Source organism: Brienomyrus brachyistius, chromosome 18 (genome assembly GCF_023856365.1).
Source record: "Brienomyrus brachyistius isolate T26 chromosome 18, BBRACH_0.4, whole genome shotgun sequence".
NCBI classification, from domain to species: Eukaryota; Metazoa; Chordata; class Actinopteri; order Osteoglossiformes; family Mormyridae; genus Brienomyrus; species Brienomyrus brachyistius.
Window position 1 is genome coordinate 3,295,790 of NC_064550.1, and position 15,447 is coordinate 3,311,236.

At 45.3% G+C, this 15,447-nt stretch overlaps 1 long non-coding RNA gene across 8 annotated transcripts in view; it reads right to left on the reverse strand.

Annotated features, from left to right (window-relative positions):
- The window catches only part of LOC125713171 (uncharacterized), a 53,575-nt gene that overhangs the window by 6,040 nt on the left and 32,088 nt on the right, over window positions 1-15,447 (reverse strand). The window contains exon 3 of one of the 8 annotated variants that reach the window (XR_007383501.1): window positions 2,544-2,702. The exons of 3 other annotated variants lie outside the window; for them this stretch is intronic. This is a non-coding gene — a long non-coding RNA (uncharacterized LOC125713171). Of the gene's footprint in view, window positions 1-2,543; window positions 2,703-5,437; window positions 5,564-8,298; window positions 8,425-11,200; window positions 11,286-14,049; window positions 14,141-15,447 lie in introns of those variants that run through there. 4 more of the 8 variants (XR_007383497.1, XR_007383494.1, XR_007383500.1 and 1 more) reach the window with 4 other exon arrangements.

Sequence of the window (15,447 nt, forward strand, 5' to 3'; positions counted from 1 at the left end):
TTAGTCTGAGCATGCTGTAATCAGTGCATAAGAATGCATTTATTTTTTAACTGAAACAGAAACATCCATCCCAGCAGAACACAATCTATTGTCCAGTTGTTCTTAAAGGATATACAGGTACTAAGCAGGCCCCAATCCCATCAATGTCCAGGAAGCAACAGGAAATCAAATACCTCGATCAAAAAAGGAGACAAGTTAAGGAACTTTGTAAGAAAGACTCTGGAGTGAAGACGGGGGGTATATGCACTATCCAAGCTGACATTAAAGTCCGTCTGGCATCCCTCTATACGGAAATAAAGAAGGAAGACAGAACAAACAAGATGCCAGTTCTACAAAGATCCCTTCAAATTCCTAAAGACTCTCAACACCTAGGAAAAAAGCAGAGTTCTGAGTACAACAAAGAACGCCCTGGAGAAGCACTGGAGAACAACGCATCCTGATCCAAGGTGCTATGAACGTCTGGCCATCCCCTCAGACATTACACTATTCGACCCTTCAGAATATCAATTTGAGACTCGCCCTCCAACAAGGAAAGAGGTGCAGAAGACAGTCCATCAGGCGAGAACAGCATCAGTCCCTGGACCAAATGGAGTCCCGTATAAAGTGTATAAGAATGCACCAGATGCTTGTAGGTTTCTTTGGAGGCTTGTGGGAGGAGTATAACAGAAGAGGACCATACTCAAAGTGTGGCGTAGAGCTAGTGAAGTCTTGATCCCAAAGGAAAAGGATGCAATGAACATGAGTCAGTTCCGTCCAATCTCCCTGCTTAATGTAGAAGGTAAATTCTTCTTCAGTGTCACTGCACGGATGATGCCCGAGTATCTGCGCAGAAATTAGTACACTGACAACTCTGTACAGAAGGCGGTGATATCAGGCTTCTCCAGGTGTCCAGAACATGCTATCACGATCTGGCACCAGATCCAAATGGCAAAGCTGGAGAAAAGGGACCTCGATGTAATCTTCTTAGATCTCGCTACTGCCTTAGGCTCTGTGCCCCTCAAGCTCCTTCGGTTTGCCTTCAGCTTCTTTAACATCCCAGAAACCATCACAACTTTGGTTAGAGCCTACTTTCAGGACTTGCAGTTCTGCTTCTCAACTCTGGAATTTACCACTCCATGGCAGCGCTTGGAGGTTGGCATCATGGCTGGATGCAGAGTCTCTCCCTTGGCATTCACCATGGCGATAGAGATCATCATTCGAGCCTCAAAATGGGTCATTGGTGGACAACGAGTCAGCTCTTGTATGCGCCTCCATCCCCTCAGAGCCTATATAGATGACATCACCACCCTAACTTCCACCGTCCCATCTGCCAGGAGACTGCTCAGAAAACTGGAGGAGAACATCAGTTGGGCCCAGATGAAGGTAAAGCATCTAGTTCACGTAGCATGTCAGTGGTGAAGGGAGTGCTTGCTGACCAGAGGTTCTTCATCAGAGAGGATATAATCCCCACAATAGCTGAACAGCCCATAAAAAGCCTCGGAAGGTGCTATGATACAAGCCTGAAAGACAGAGACCAGGTGAAACAACTGTGCAAGGACATTAATGCTGGCATACAGTCCATCGTCAACACCCAACTTCCTTGGAAATTAAAGACCTGCTGCTTCCAGTTTCGTCCCCTACCCCGGGCATTGTGGCCCCTTTCAATTTATGAGGTCCCCATCTCAATAGTAGAGAAGCTGAAAAGAGGAGTCACAGCCTACATGAAGAAGTGGCTAGGAGTTCCGCAGTTCCTCACCACCGTAGGCCTCTACGGAGATGGCGTCCTCAAGCTGCCCCTCACCAGCCTCACCGAGGAGCACAAGTACAAGTACATGTTTACCCAGTGGTGCAAAAATTGTACCCTGAAGGTGGTGCAGTGTATTGGGACACTTATGCACCAATAGAAACAGCAAGAATGGTGACAGAGTAGTTTGATGAACATGAAACTGAAGTAGAACATCTCCCATGGCCTGCACAGACACCAGATCTGAATATTATTGAGCCACTTTGGGGTATTTTGGAGGAGCATATATAATTTTGCACAGGACAAATAAAAGTACAGATTTCTGGATAGTGAAATATTTGGCATAGCGATGCATATTTGTGGATTGTATTCTGTGGGGTACAAATAATAAAGTCCAATAAAAATTTCCATACAATACAGAATAACTTAAATTGGCAAAGACAAAGGGATTTGTGAAAGTTTAAAAAGATGCAATCTTTATTAAGCTATTTTCCGCATAGCTTGAATGTGCTGTATGTGAGATAGCCTGCTTGTCCGATCCTCCTGTGTGCCACGCCCCCTCATTTACCACGTGTGCAATACCGATTGTGGCCAGCTGTTTCCTGTTATTTCGATTTGTCCTGTGTATTTATGTCCACGTTCAGTCTGTCTCCCTAGAAACGTCATTGAAGTCTTACTGTGTAGTGTTGCCGTGCGTTGCCTGTTTCATGTCCCTACTCTCGTTTTCCATTAAATCCCATATTCCCCAGACCTCCGCCTCCTTCTCCTGCTTCCCCGTCTCGCACACCACTTCTGAGCGTGACAGTATGCTTTTTGACTGAGAGTCTGAGTGTTTGAAATAGTGTTTGCTTAAATGCACATTTACCTTTGACCTGCAGGAAAATGTCCCTCTCTGAAGTGGTATGGAAGGTCCATTGAGCTGTCACTCTTCACAGAAATCCAGCTGGGTACAGGAACAGCTGCTCTGTCCATCGGAACACTGTGGACAGCAAGGGGGAACACATCCTCATTATTAAATATAATTTAAATAATGTGGGCAGCATCACATTAAATCTTCAGTTCTTCAGCCTTCTGCTCTACCTACCGTGAAGCTCTTCATGCAAGCAGACTTGTTTACAAACATGTTAAAGCTGAAACCTTAGTCTGAGCATGCTGTAATCAGTGCATAAGAATGCATTTATTTTTTAACTGAAACAGAAACATCCATCCCAGCAGAACACAATCTATTGTCCAGTTGTTCTTAAAGGATATACAGGTACTAAGCAGGCCCCAATCCCATCAATGTCCAGGAAGCAACAGGAAATCAAATACCTCGATCAAAAAAGGAGACAAGTTAAGGAACTTTGTAAGAAAGACTCTGGAGTGAAGACGGGGGGTATATGCACTCTCCAAGCTGACATTAAAGTCCGTCTGGCATCCCTCTATACGGAAATAAAGAAGGAAGACAGAACAAACAAGATGCCAGTTCTACAAAGATCCCTTCAAATTCCTAAAGACTCTCAACACCTAGGAAAAAAGCAGAGTTCTGAGTACAACAAAGAACGCCCTGGAGAAGCACTGGAGAACAACGCATCCTGATCCAAGGTGCTATGAACGTCTGGCCATCCCCTCAGACATTACACTATTCGACCCTTCAGAATATCAATTTGAGACTCGCCCTCCAACAAGGAAAGAGGTGCAGAAGACAGTCCATCAGGCGAGAACAGCATCAGTCCCTGGACCAAATGGAGTCCCGTATAAAGTGTATAAGAATGCACCAGATGCTTGTAGGTTTCTTTGGAGGCTTGTGGGAGGAGTATAACAGAAGAGGACCATACTCAAAGTGTGGCGTAGAGCTAGTGAAGTCTTGATCCCAAAGGAAAAGGATGCAATGAACATGAGTCAGTTCCGTCCAATCTCCCTGCTTAATGTAGAAGGTAAATTCTTCTTCAGTGTCACTGCACGGATGATGCCCGAGTATCTGCGCAGAAATTAGTACACTGACACATCTGTACAGAAGGCGGTGATATCAGGCTTCTCCAGGTGTCCAGAACATGCTATCACGATCTGGCACCAGATCCAAATGGCAAAGCTGGAGAAAAGGGACCTCAATGTAATCTTCTTAGATCTCGCTACTGCCTTAGGCTCTGTGCCCCTCAAGCTCCTTCGGTTTGCCTTCAGCTTCTTTAACATCCCAGAAACCATCACAACTTTGGTTAGAGCCTACTTTCAGGACTTGCAGTTCTGCTTCTCAACTCTGGAATTTACCACTCCATGGCAGCGCTTGGAGGTTGGCATCATGGCTGGATGCAGAGTCTCTCCCTTGGCATTCACCATGGCGATAGAGATCATCATTCGAGCCTCAAAATGGGTCATTGGTGGACAACGAGTCAGCTCTTGTATGCGCCTCCATCCCCTCAGAGCCTATATAGATGACATCACCACCCTAACTTCCACCGTCCCATGTGACAGGAGACTGCTCAGAAAACTGGAGGAGAACATCAGTTGGACCCAGATGAAGGTAATGCATCTAGTTCACGTAGCATGTCAGTGGTGAAGGGAGTGCTTGCTGACCAGAGGTTCTTCATCAGAGAGGATATAATCCCCACAATAGCTGAACAGCCCATAAAAAGCCTCGGAAGGTGCTATGAAACAAGCCTGAAAGACAGAGACCAGGTGAAACAACTGTGCAAGGACATTAATGCTGGCATACAGTCCATCGTCAACACCCAACTTCCTTGGAAATTAAAGACCTGCTGCTTCCAGTTTCGTCCCCTACCCCGGGCATTGTGGCCCCTTTCAATTTAAGAGGTCCCCATCTCAATAGTAGAGAAGCTGAAAAGAGGAGTCACAGCCTACATGAAGAAGTGGCTAGGAGTTCCGCAGTGCCTCACCACCGTAGGCCTCTACGGAGATGGCGTCCTCAAGCTGCCCCTCACCAGCCTCACCGAGGAGCACAAGTACAAGTACATGTTTACCCAGTGGTGCAAAAATTGTACCCTGAAGGTGGTGCAGTGTATTGGGACACTTATGCACCAATAGAAACAGCAAGAATGGTGACAGAGTAGTTTGATGAACATGAAACTGAAGTAGAACATCGCCCATGGCCTGCACAGACACCAGATCTGAATATTATTGAGCCACTTTGGGGTATTTTGGAGGAGCATATATAATTTTGCACAGGACAAATAAAAGTACAGATTTCTGGATAGTGAAATATTTGGCATAGCGATGCATATTTGTGGATTGTATTCTGTGGGGTACAAATAATAAATTCCAATAAAAATTTCCATACAATACAGAATAACTTAAATTGGCAAAGACAAAGGGATTTGTGAAAGTTTAAAAAGATGCAATCTTTATTAAGCTATTTTCCGCATAGCTTGAATGTGCTGTATGTGAGATAGCCTGCTTGTCCGATCCTCCTGTGTGCCACGCCCCCTCATTTACCACGTGTGCAATACCGGTTGTGGCCAGCTGTTTCCTGTTATTTCGATTTGTCCTGTGTATTTATGTCCACGTTCAGTCTGTCTCCCTAGAAACGTCATTGAAGTCTTACTGTGTAGTGTTGCCGTGCGTTGCCTGTTTCATGTCCCTACTCTCGTTTTCCATTAAATCCCATATTCCCCAGACCTCCGCCTCCTTCTCCTGCTTCCCCGTCTCGCACACCACTTCTGAGCGTGACAGTATGCTTTTTGACTGAGAGTCTGAGTGTTTGAAATAGTGTTTGCTTAAATGCACATTTACCTTTGACCTGCAGGAAAATGTCCCTTTCTGAAGTGGTATGGAAGGTCCATTGAGCTGTCACTCTTCACAGAAATCCAGCTGGGTACAGGAACAGCTGCTCTGTCCATCGGAACACTGTGGACAGCAAGGGGGAACACATCCTCATTATTAAATATAATTTAAATAATGTGGGCAGCATCACATTAAATCTTCAGTTGTTCAGCCTTCTGCTCTACCTACCGTGAAGCTCTTCATGCAAGCAGACTTGTTTACAAACATGTTAAAGCTGAAACCTTAGTCTGAGCATGCTGTAATCAGTGCATAAGAATGCATTTATTTTTTAACTGAAACAGAAACATCCGTCCCAGCAGAACACAATCTATTGTCCAGTTGTTCTTAAAGGATATACAGGTACTAAGCAGGCCCCAATCCCATCAATGTCCAGGAAGCAACAGGAAATCAAATACCTCGATCAAAAAAGGAGACAAGTTAAGGAACTTTGTAAGAAATACTCTGGAGTGAAGACGGGGGGTATATGCACTCTCCAAGCTGACATTAAAGTCCGTCTGGCATCCCTCTATACGGAAATAAAGAAGGAAGACAGAACAAACAAGATGCCAGTTCTACAAAGATCCCTTCAAATTCCTAAAGACTCTCAACACCTAGGAAAAAAGCAGAGTTCTGAGTACAACAAAGAACGCCCTGGAGAAGCACTGGAGAACAACGCATCCTGATCCAAGGTGCTATGAACGTCTGGCCATCCCCTCAGACATTACACTATTCGACCCTTCAGAATATCAATTTGAGACTCGCCCTCCAACAAGGAAAGAGGTGCAGAAGACAGTCCATCAGGCGAGAACAGCATCAGTCCCTGGACCAAATGGAGTCCCGTATAAAGTGTATAAGAATGCACCAGATGCTTGTAGGTTTCTTTGGAGGCTTGTGGGAGGAGTATAACAGAAGAGGACCATACTCAAAGTGTGGCGTAGAGCTAGTGAAGTCTTGATCCCAAAGGAAAAGGATGCAATGAACATGAGTCAGTTCCGTCCAATCTCCCTGCTTAATGTAGAAGGTAAATTCTTCTTCAGTGTCACTGCACGGATGATGCCCGAGTATCTGCGCAGAAATTAGTACACTGACAACTCTGTACAGAAGGCGGTGATATCAGGCTTCTCCAGGTGTCCAGAACATGCTATCACGATCTGGCACCAGATCCAAATGGCAAAGCTGGAGAAAAGGGACCTCGATGTAATCTTCTTAGATCTCGCTACTGCCTTAGGCTCTGTGCCCCTCAAGCTCCTTCGGTTTGCCTTCAGCTTCTTTAACATCCCAGAAACCATCACAACTTTGGTTAGAGCCTACTTTCAGGACTTGCAGTTCTGCTTCTCAACTCTGGAATTTACCACTCCATGGCAGCGCTTGGAGGTTGGCATCATGGCTGGATGCAGAGTCTCTCCCTTGGCATTCACCATGGCGATAGAGATCATCATTCGAGCCTCAAAATGGGTCATTGGTGGACAACGAGTCAGCTCTTGTATGCGCCTCCATCCCCTCAGAGCCTATATAGATGACATCACCACCCTAACTTCCACCGTCCCATCTGCCAGGAGACTGCTCAGAAAACTGGAGGAGAACATCAGTTGGGCCCAGATGAAGGTAAAGCATCTAGTTCACGTAGCATGTCAGTGGTGAAGGGAGTGCTTGCTGACCAGAGGTTCTTCATCAGAGAGGATATAATCCCCACAATAGCTGAACAGCCCATAAAAAGCCTCGGAAGGTGCTATGATACAAGCCTGAAAGACAGAGACCAGGTGAAACAACTGTGCAAGGACATTAATGCTGGCATACAGTCCATCGTCAACACCCAACTTCCTTGGAAATTAAAGACCTGCTGCTTCCAGTTTCGTCCCCTACCCCGGGCATTGTGGCCCCTTTCAATTTATGAGGTCCCCATCTCAATAGTAGAGAAGCTGAAAAGAGGAGTCACAGCCTACATGAAGAAGTGGCTAGGAGTTCCGCAGTTCCTCACCACCGTAGGCCTCTACGGAGATGGCGTCCTCAAGCTGCCCCTCACCAGCCTCACCGAGGAGCACAAGTACAAGTACATGTTTACCCAGTGGTGCAAAAATTGTACCCTGAAGGTGGTGCAGTGTATTGGGACACTTATGCACCAATAGAAACAGCAAGAATGGTGACAGAGTAGTTTGATGAACATGAAACTGAAGTAGAACATCTCCCATGGCCTGCACAGACACCAGATCTGAATATTATTGAGCCACTTTGGGGTATTTTGGAGGAGCATATATAATTTTGCACAGGACAAATAAAAGTACAGATTTCTGGATAGTGAAATATTTGGCATAGCGATGCATATTTGTGGATTGTATTCTGTGGGGTACAAATAATAAATTCCAATAAAAATTTCCATACAATACAGAATAACTTAAATTGGCAAAGACAAAGGGATTTGTGAAAGTTTAAAAAGATGCAATCTTTATTAAGCTATTTTCCGCATAGCTTGAATGTGCTGTATGTGAGATAGCCTGCTTGTCCGATCCTCCTGTGTGCCACGCCCCCTCATTTACCACGTGTGCAATACCGGTTGTGGCCAGCTGTTTCCTGTTATTTCGATTTGTCCTGTGTATTTATGTCCACGTTCAGTCTGTCTCCCTAGAAACGTCATTGAAGTCTTACTGTGTAGTGTTGCCGTGCGTTGCCTGTTTCATGTCCCTACTCTCGTTTTCCATTAAATCCCATATTCCCCAGACCTCCGCCTCCTTCTCCTGCTTCCCCGTCTCGCACACCACTTCTGAGCGTGACAGTATGCTTTTTGACTGAGAGTCTGAGTGTTTGAAATAGTGTTTGCTTAAATGCACATTTACCTTTGACCTGCAGGAAAATGTCCCTTTCTGAAGTGGTATGGAAGGTCCATTGAGCTGTCACTCTTCACAGAAATCCAGCTGGGTACAGGAACAGCTGCTCTGTCCATCGGAACACTGTGGACAGCAAGGGGGAACACATCCTCATTATTAAATATAATTTAAATAATGTGGGCAGCATCACATTAAATCTTCAGTTGTTCAGCCTTCTGCTCTACCTACCGTGAAGCTCTTCATGCAAGCAGACTTGTTTACAAACATGTTAAAGCTGAAACCTTAGTCTGAGCATGCTGTAATCAGTGCATAAGAATGCATTTATTTTTTAACTGAAACAGAAACATCCGTCCCAGCAGAACACAATCTATTGTCCAGTTGTTCTTAAAGGATATACAGGTACTAAGCAGGCCCCAATCCCATCAATGTCCAGGAAGCAACAGGAAATCAAATACCTCGATCAAAAAAGGAGACAAGTTAAGGAACTTTGTAAGAAATACTCTGGAGTGAAGACGGGGGGTATATGCACTCTCCAAGCTGACATTAAAGTCCGTCTGGCATCCCTCTATACGGAAATAAAGAAGGAAGACAGAACAAACAAGATGCCAGTTCTACAAAGATCCCTTCAAATTCCTAAAGACTCTCAACACCAAGGAAAAAAGCAGAGTTCTGAGTACAACAAAGAACGCCCTGGAGAAGCACTGGAGAACAACGCATCCTGATCCAAGGTGCTATGAACGTCTGGCCATCCCCTCAGACATTACACTATTCGACCCTTCAGAATATCAATTTGAGACTCGCCCTCCAACAAGGAAAGAGGTGCAGAAGACAGTCCATCAGGCGAGAACAGCATCAGTCCCTGGACCAAATGGAGTCCCGTATAAAGTGTATAAGAATGCACCAGATGCTTGTAGGTTTCTTTGGAGGCTTGTGGGAGGAGTATAACAGAAGAGGACCATACTCAAAGTGTGGCGTAGAGCTAGTGAAGTCTTGATCCCAAAGGAAAAGGATGCAATGAACATGAGTCAGTTCCGTCCAATCTCCCTGCTTAATGTAGAAGGTAAATTCTTCTTCAGTGTCACTGCACGGATGATGCCCGAGTATCTGCGCAGAAATTAGTACACTGACAACTCTGTACAGAAGGCGGTGATATCAGGCTTCTCCAGGTGTCCAGAACATGCTATCACGATCTGGCACCAGATCCAAATGGCAAAGCTGGAGAAAAGGGACCTCGATGTAATCTTCTTAGATCTCGCTACTGCCTTAGGCTCTGTGCCCCTCAAGCTCCTTCGGTTTGCCTTCAGCTTCTTTAACATCCCAGAAACCATCACAACTTTGGTTAGAGCCTACTTTCAGGACTTGCAGTTCTGCTTCTCAACTCTGGAATTTACCACTCCATGGCAGCGCTTGGAGGTTGGCATCATGGCTGGATGCAGAGTCTCTCCCTTGGCATTCACCATGGCGATAGAGATCATCATTCGAGCCTCAAAATGGGTCATTGGTGGACAACGAGTCAGCTCTTGTATGCGCCTCCATCCCCTCAGAGCCTATATAGATGACATCACCACCCTAACTTCCACCGTCCCATCTGCCAGGAGACTGCTCAGAAAACTGGAGGAGAACATCAGTTGGGCCCAGATGAAGGTAAAGCATCTAGTTCACGTAGCATGTCAGTGGTGAAGGGAGTGCTTGCTGACCAGAGGTTCTTCATCAGAGAGGATATAATCCCCACAATAGCTGAACAGCCCATAAAAAGCCTCGGAAGGTGCTATGATACAAGCCTGAAAGACAGAGACCAGGTGAAACAACTGTGCAAGGACATTAATGCTGGCATACAGTCCATCGTCAACACCCAACTTCCTTGGAAATTAAAGACCTGCTGCTTCCAGTTTCGTCCCCTACCCCGGGCATTGTGGCCCCTTTCAATTTATGAGGTCCCCATCTCAATAGTAGAGAAGCTGAAAAGAGGAGTCACAGCCTACATGAAGAAGTGGCTAGGAGTTCCGCAGTTCCTCACCACCGTAGGCCTCTACGGAGATGGCGTCCTCAAGCTGCCCCTCACCAGCCTCACCGAGGAGCACAAGTACAAGTACATGTTTACCCAGTGGTGCAAAAATTGTACCCTGAAGGTGGTGCAGTGTATTGGGACACTTATGCACCAATAGAAACAGCAAGAATGGTGACAGAGTAGTTTGATGAACATGAAACTGAAGTAGAACATCTCCCATGGCCTGCACAGACACCAGATCTGAATATTATTGAGCCACTTTGGGGTATTTTGGAGGAGCATATATAATTTTGCACAGGACAAATAAAAGTACAGATTTCTGGATAGTGAAATATTTGGCATAGCGATGCATATTTGTGGATTGTATTCTGTGGGGTACAAATAATAAAGTCCAATAAAAATTTCCATACAATACAGAATAACTTAAATTGGCAAAGACAAAGGGATTTGTGAAAGTTTAAAAAGATGCAATCTTTATTAAGCTATTTTCCGCATAGCTTGAATGTGCTGTATGTGAGATAGCCTGCTTGTCCGATCCTCCTGTGTGCCACGCCCCCTCATTTACCACGTGTGCAATACCGATTGTGGCCAGCTGTTTCCTGTTATTTCGATTTGTCCTGTGTATTTATGTCCACGTTCAGTCTGTCTCCCTAGAAACGTCATTGAAGTCTTACTGTGTAGTGTTGCCGTGCGTTGCCTGTTTCATGTCCCTACTCTCGTTTTCCATTAAATCCCATATTCCCCAGACCTCCGCCTCCTTCTCCTGCTTCCCCGTCTCGCACACCACTTCTGAGCGTGACAGTATGCTTTTTGACTGAGAGTCTGAGTGTTTGAAATAGTGTTTGCTTAAATGCACATTTACCTTTGACCTGCAGAAAAATATCCCTCTCTGAAGTGGTATGGAAGGTCCATTGAGCTGTCACTCTTCACAGAAATCCAGCTGGGTACAGGAACAGCTGCTCTGTCCATCGGAACACTGTGGACAGCAAGGGGGAACACATCCTCATTATTAAATATAATTTAAATAATGTGGGCAGCATCACATTAAATCTTCAGTTTTTCAGCCTTCTGCTCTACCTACCGTGAAGCTCTTCATGCAAGCAGACTTGTTTACAAACATGTTAAAGCTGAAACCTTAGTCTGAGCATGCTGTAATCAGTGCATGAGAATGCATTTATTTTTTAACTGAAACAGAAACATCCGTCCCAGCAGAACACAATCTATTGTCCAGTTGTTCTTAAAGGATATACAGGTACTAAGCAGGCCCCAATCCTATCAGTGTCCAGGAAGCAACAGGAAATCAAATACCTCGTTCAAAAAAGGAGACAAGTTAAGGAACTTTGGAAGAAAGACTCTGGAGTGAAGAAGGGGGGTATAAGCACTCTCCAAGCTGACATTAAAGTCCGTCTGGCATCCCTCTATACGGAAATAAAGAAGGAAGACAGAACAAACAAGATGCCAGTTCTACAAAGATCCCTTCAAATTCCTAAAGACTCTCAACACCTAGGAAAAAAGCAGAGTTCTGAGTACAACAAAGAACGCCCTGGAGAAGCACTGGAGAACAACGCATCCTGATCCAAGGTGCTATGAACGTCTGGCCATCCCCTCAGACATTACACTATTCGACCCTTCAGAATATCAATTTGAGACTCGCCCTCCAACAAGGAAAGAGGTGCAGAAGACAGTCCATCAGGCGAGAACAGCATCAGTTCCTGGACCAAATGGAGTCCCGTATAAAGTGTATAAGAATGCACCAGATGCTTGTAGGTTTCTTTGGTGGCTTGTGGGAGGAGTAGAACAGAAGAGGACCATACTCAAAGTGTAGCGTAGAGCTAGTGAAGTCTTGATCCCAAAGGAAAAGGATGCAATGAACATGAGTCAGTTCCGTCCAATCTCCCTGCTTAATGTAGAAGGTAAATTCTTCTTCAGTGTCACTGCACGGATGATGCCCGAGTATCTGCGCAGAAATTAGTACACTGACACATATGTACAGAAGGCGGTGATATCAGGCTTCTCCAGGTGTCCAGAACATGCTATCATGATCTGGCACCAGATCCAAATGGCAAAGCTGGAGAAAAGGGACCTCCATGTAATCTTCTTAGATCTCGCTACTGCCTTAGGCTCTGTGCCCCTCAAGCTCCTTCGGTTTGCCTTCAGTTTCTTTAACATCCCATACACCATCACAACTTTGGTTAGAGCCTACTTTCAGGACTTGCAGTTCTGCTTCTCAATTCTGGAATTTACCACGCCATGGCAGCACTTGGAGGTTGGCATCATGGCTGGATGCAGAGTCTCTCCCTTGGCATTCACCATGGCGATAGAGATCATCATTCAAGCCTCAAAATGGGTCATTGGTGGACAACGAGTCAGCTCTTGTATGCGCCTCCATCCCCTCAGAGCCTATATAGATGACATCACCACCCTAACTTCCACCGTCCCATGTGACAGGAGACTGCTCAGAAAACTGGAGGAGAACATCAGTTGGGCCCAGATGAAGGTAAAGCATCTAGTTCACGTAGCATGTCAGTGGTGAAGGGAGTGCTTGCTGACCAGAGGTTCTTCATCAGAGAGGATATAATCCCCACAATAGCTGAACAGCCCATAAAAAGCCTCGGAAGGTGCTATGATACAAGCCTGAAAGACAGAGACCAGGTGAAACAACTGTGCAAGGACATTAATGCTGGCATACAGTCCATCGTCAACACCCAACTTCCTTGGAAATTAAAGACCTGCTGCTTCCAGTTTCGTCCCCTACCCCGGGCATTGTGGCCCCTTTCAATTTATGAGGTCCCCATCTCAATAGTAGAGAAGCTGAAAAGAGGAGTCACAGCCTACATGAAGAAGTGGCTAGGAGTTCCGCAGTGCCTCACCACCGTAGGCCTCTACGGAGATGGCGTCCTCAAGCTGCCCCTCACCAGCCTCACCGAGGAGCACAAGTACATGTTTACCCAGTGGTGCAAAAATTGTACCCTGAAGGTGGTGCAGTGTATTGGGACACTTATGCACCAATAGAAACAGCAAGAATGGTGACAGAGTAGTTTGATGAACATGAAACTGAAGTAGAACATCTCCCATGGCCTGCACAGACACCAGATCTGAATATTATTGAGCCACTTTGGGGTATTTTGGAGGAGCATATATAATTTTGCACAGGACAAATAAAAGTACAGATTTCTGGATAGTGAAATATTTGGCATAGCGATGCATATTTGTGGATTGTATTCTGTGGGGTACAAATAATAAATTCCAATAAAAATTTCCATACAATACAGAATAACTTAAATTGGCAAAGACAAAGGGATTTGTGAAAGTTTAAAAAGATGCAATCTTTATTAAGCTATTTTCCGCATAGCTTGAATGTGCTGTATGTGAGATAGCCTGCTTGTCCGATCCTCCTGTGTGCCACGCCCCCTCATTTACCATGTGTGCAATACCGATTGTGGCCAGCTGTTTCCTGTTATTTCGATTTGTCCTGTGTATTTATGTCCACGTTCAGTCTGTCTCCCTAGAAACGTCATTGAAGTCTTACTGTGTAGTGTTGCCGTGCGTTGCCTGTTTCATGTCCCTACTCTCGTTTTCCATTAAATCCCATATTCCCCAGACCTCCGCCTCCTTCTCCTGCTTCCCCGTCTCGCACACCACTTCTGAGCGTGACAGTATGCTTTTTGACTGAGAGTCTGAGTGTTTGAAATAGTGTTTGCTTAAATGCACATTTACCTTTGACCTGCAGAAAAATGTCCCTCTCTGAAGTGGTATGGAAGGTCCATTGAGCTGTCACTCTTCACAGAAATCCAGCTGGGTACAGGAACAGCTGCTCTGTCCATCGGAACACTGTGGACAGCAAGGGGGAACACATCCTCATTATTAAATATAATTTAAATAATGTGGGCAGCATCACATTAAATCTTCAGTTCTTCAGCCTTCTGCTCTACCTACCGTGAAGCTCTTCATGCAAGCAGACTTGTTTACAAACATGTTAAAGCTGAAACCTTAGTCTGAGCATGCTGTAATCAGTGCATGAGAATGCATTTATTTTTTAACTGAAACAGAAACATCCGTCCCAGCAGAACACAATCTATTGTCCAGTTGTTCTTAAAGGATATACAGGTACTAAGCAGGCCCCAATCCCATCAGTGTCCAGGAAGCAACAGGAAATCAAATACCTCGTTCAAAAAAGGAGACAAGTTAAGGAACTTTGGAAGAAAGACTCTGGAGTGAAGAAGGGGGGTATAAGCACTCTCCAAGCTGACATTAAAGTCCGTCTGGCATCCCTCTATACGGAAATAAAGAAGGAAGACAGAACAAACAAGATGCCAGTTCTACAAAGATCCCTTCAAATTCCTAAAGACTCTCAACACCTAGGAAAAAAGCAGAGTTCTGAGTACAACAAAGAACGCCCTGGAGAAGCACTGGAGAACAACGCATCCTGATCCAAGGTGCTATGAACGTCTGGCCATCCCCTCAGACATTACACTATTCGACCCTTCAGAATATCAATTTGAGACTCGCCCTCCAACAAGGAAAGAGGTGCAGAAGACAGTCCATCAGGCGAGAACAGCATCAGTTCCTGGACCAAATGGAGTCCCGTATAAAGTGTATAAGAATGCACCAGATGCTTGTAGGTTTCTTTGGAGGCTTGTGGGAGGAGTATAACAGAAGAGGACCATACTCAAAGTGTAGCGTAGAGCTAGTGAAGTCTTGATCCCAAAGGAAAAGGATGCAATGAACATGAGTCAGTTCCGTCCAATCTCCCTGCTTAATGTAGAAGGTAAATTCTTCTTCAGTGTCACTGCACGGATGATGCCCGAGTATCTGCGCAGAAATTAGTACACTGACACATATGTACAGAAGGCGGTGATATCAGGCTTCTCCAGGTGTCCAGAACATGCTATCATGATCTGGCACCAGATCCAAATGGCAAAGCTGGAGAAAAGGGACCTCCATGTAATCTTCTTAGATCTCGCTACTGCCTTAGGCTCTGTGCCCCTCAAGCTCCTTCGGTTTGCCTTCAGTTTCTTTAACATCCCATACACCATCACAACTTTGCTTAGAGCCTACTTTCAGGACTTGCAGTTCTGCTTCTCAATTCTGGAATTTACCACGCCATGGCAGCGCTTGGAGGTTGGCATCATGGCTGG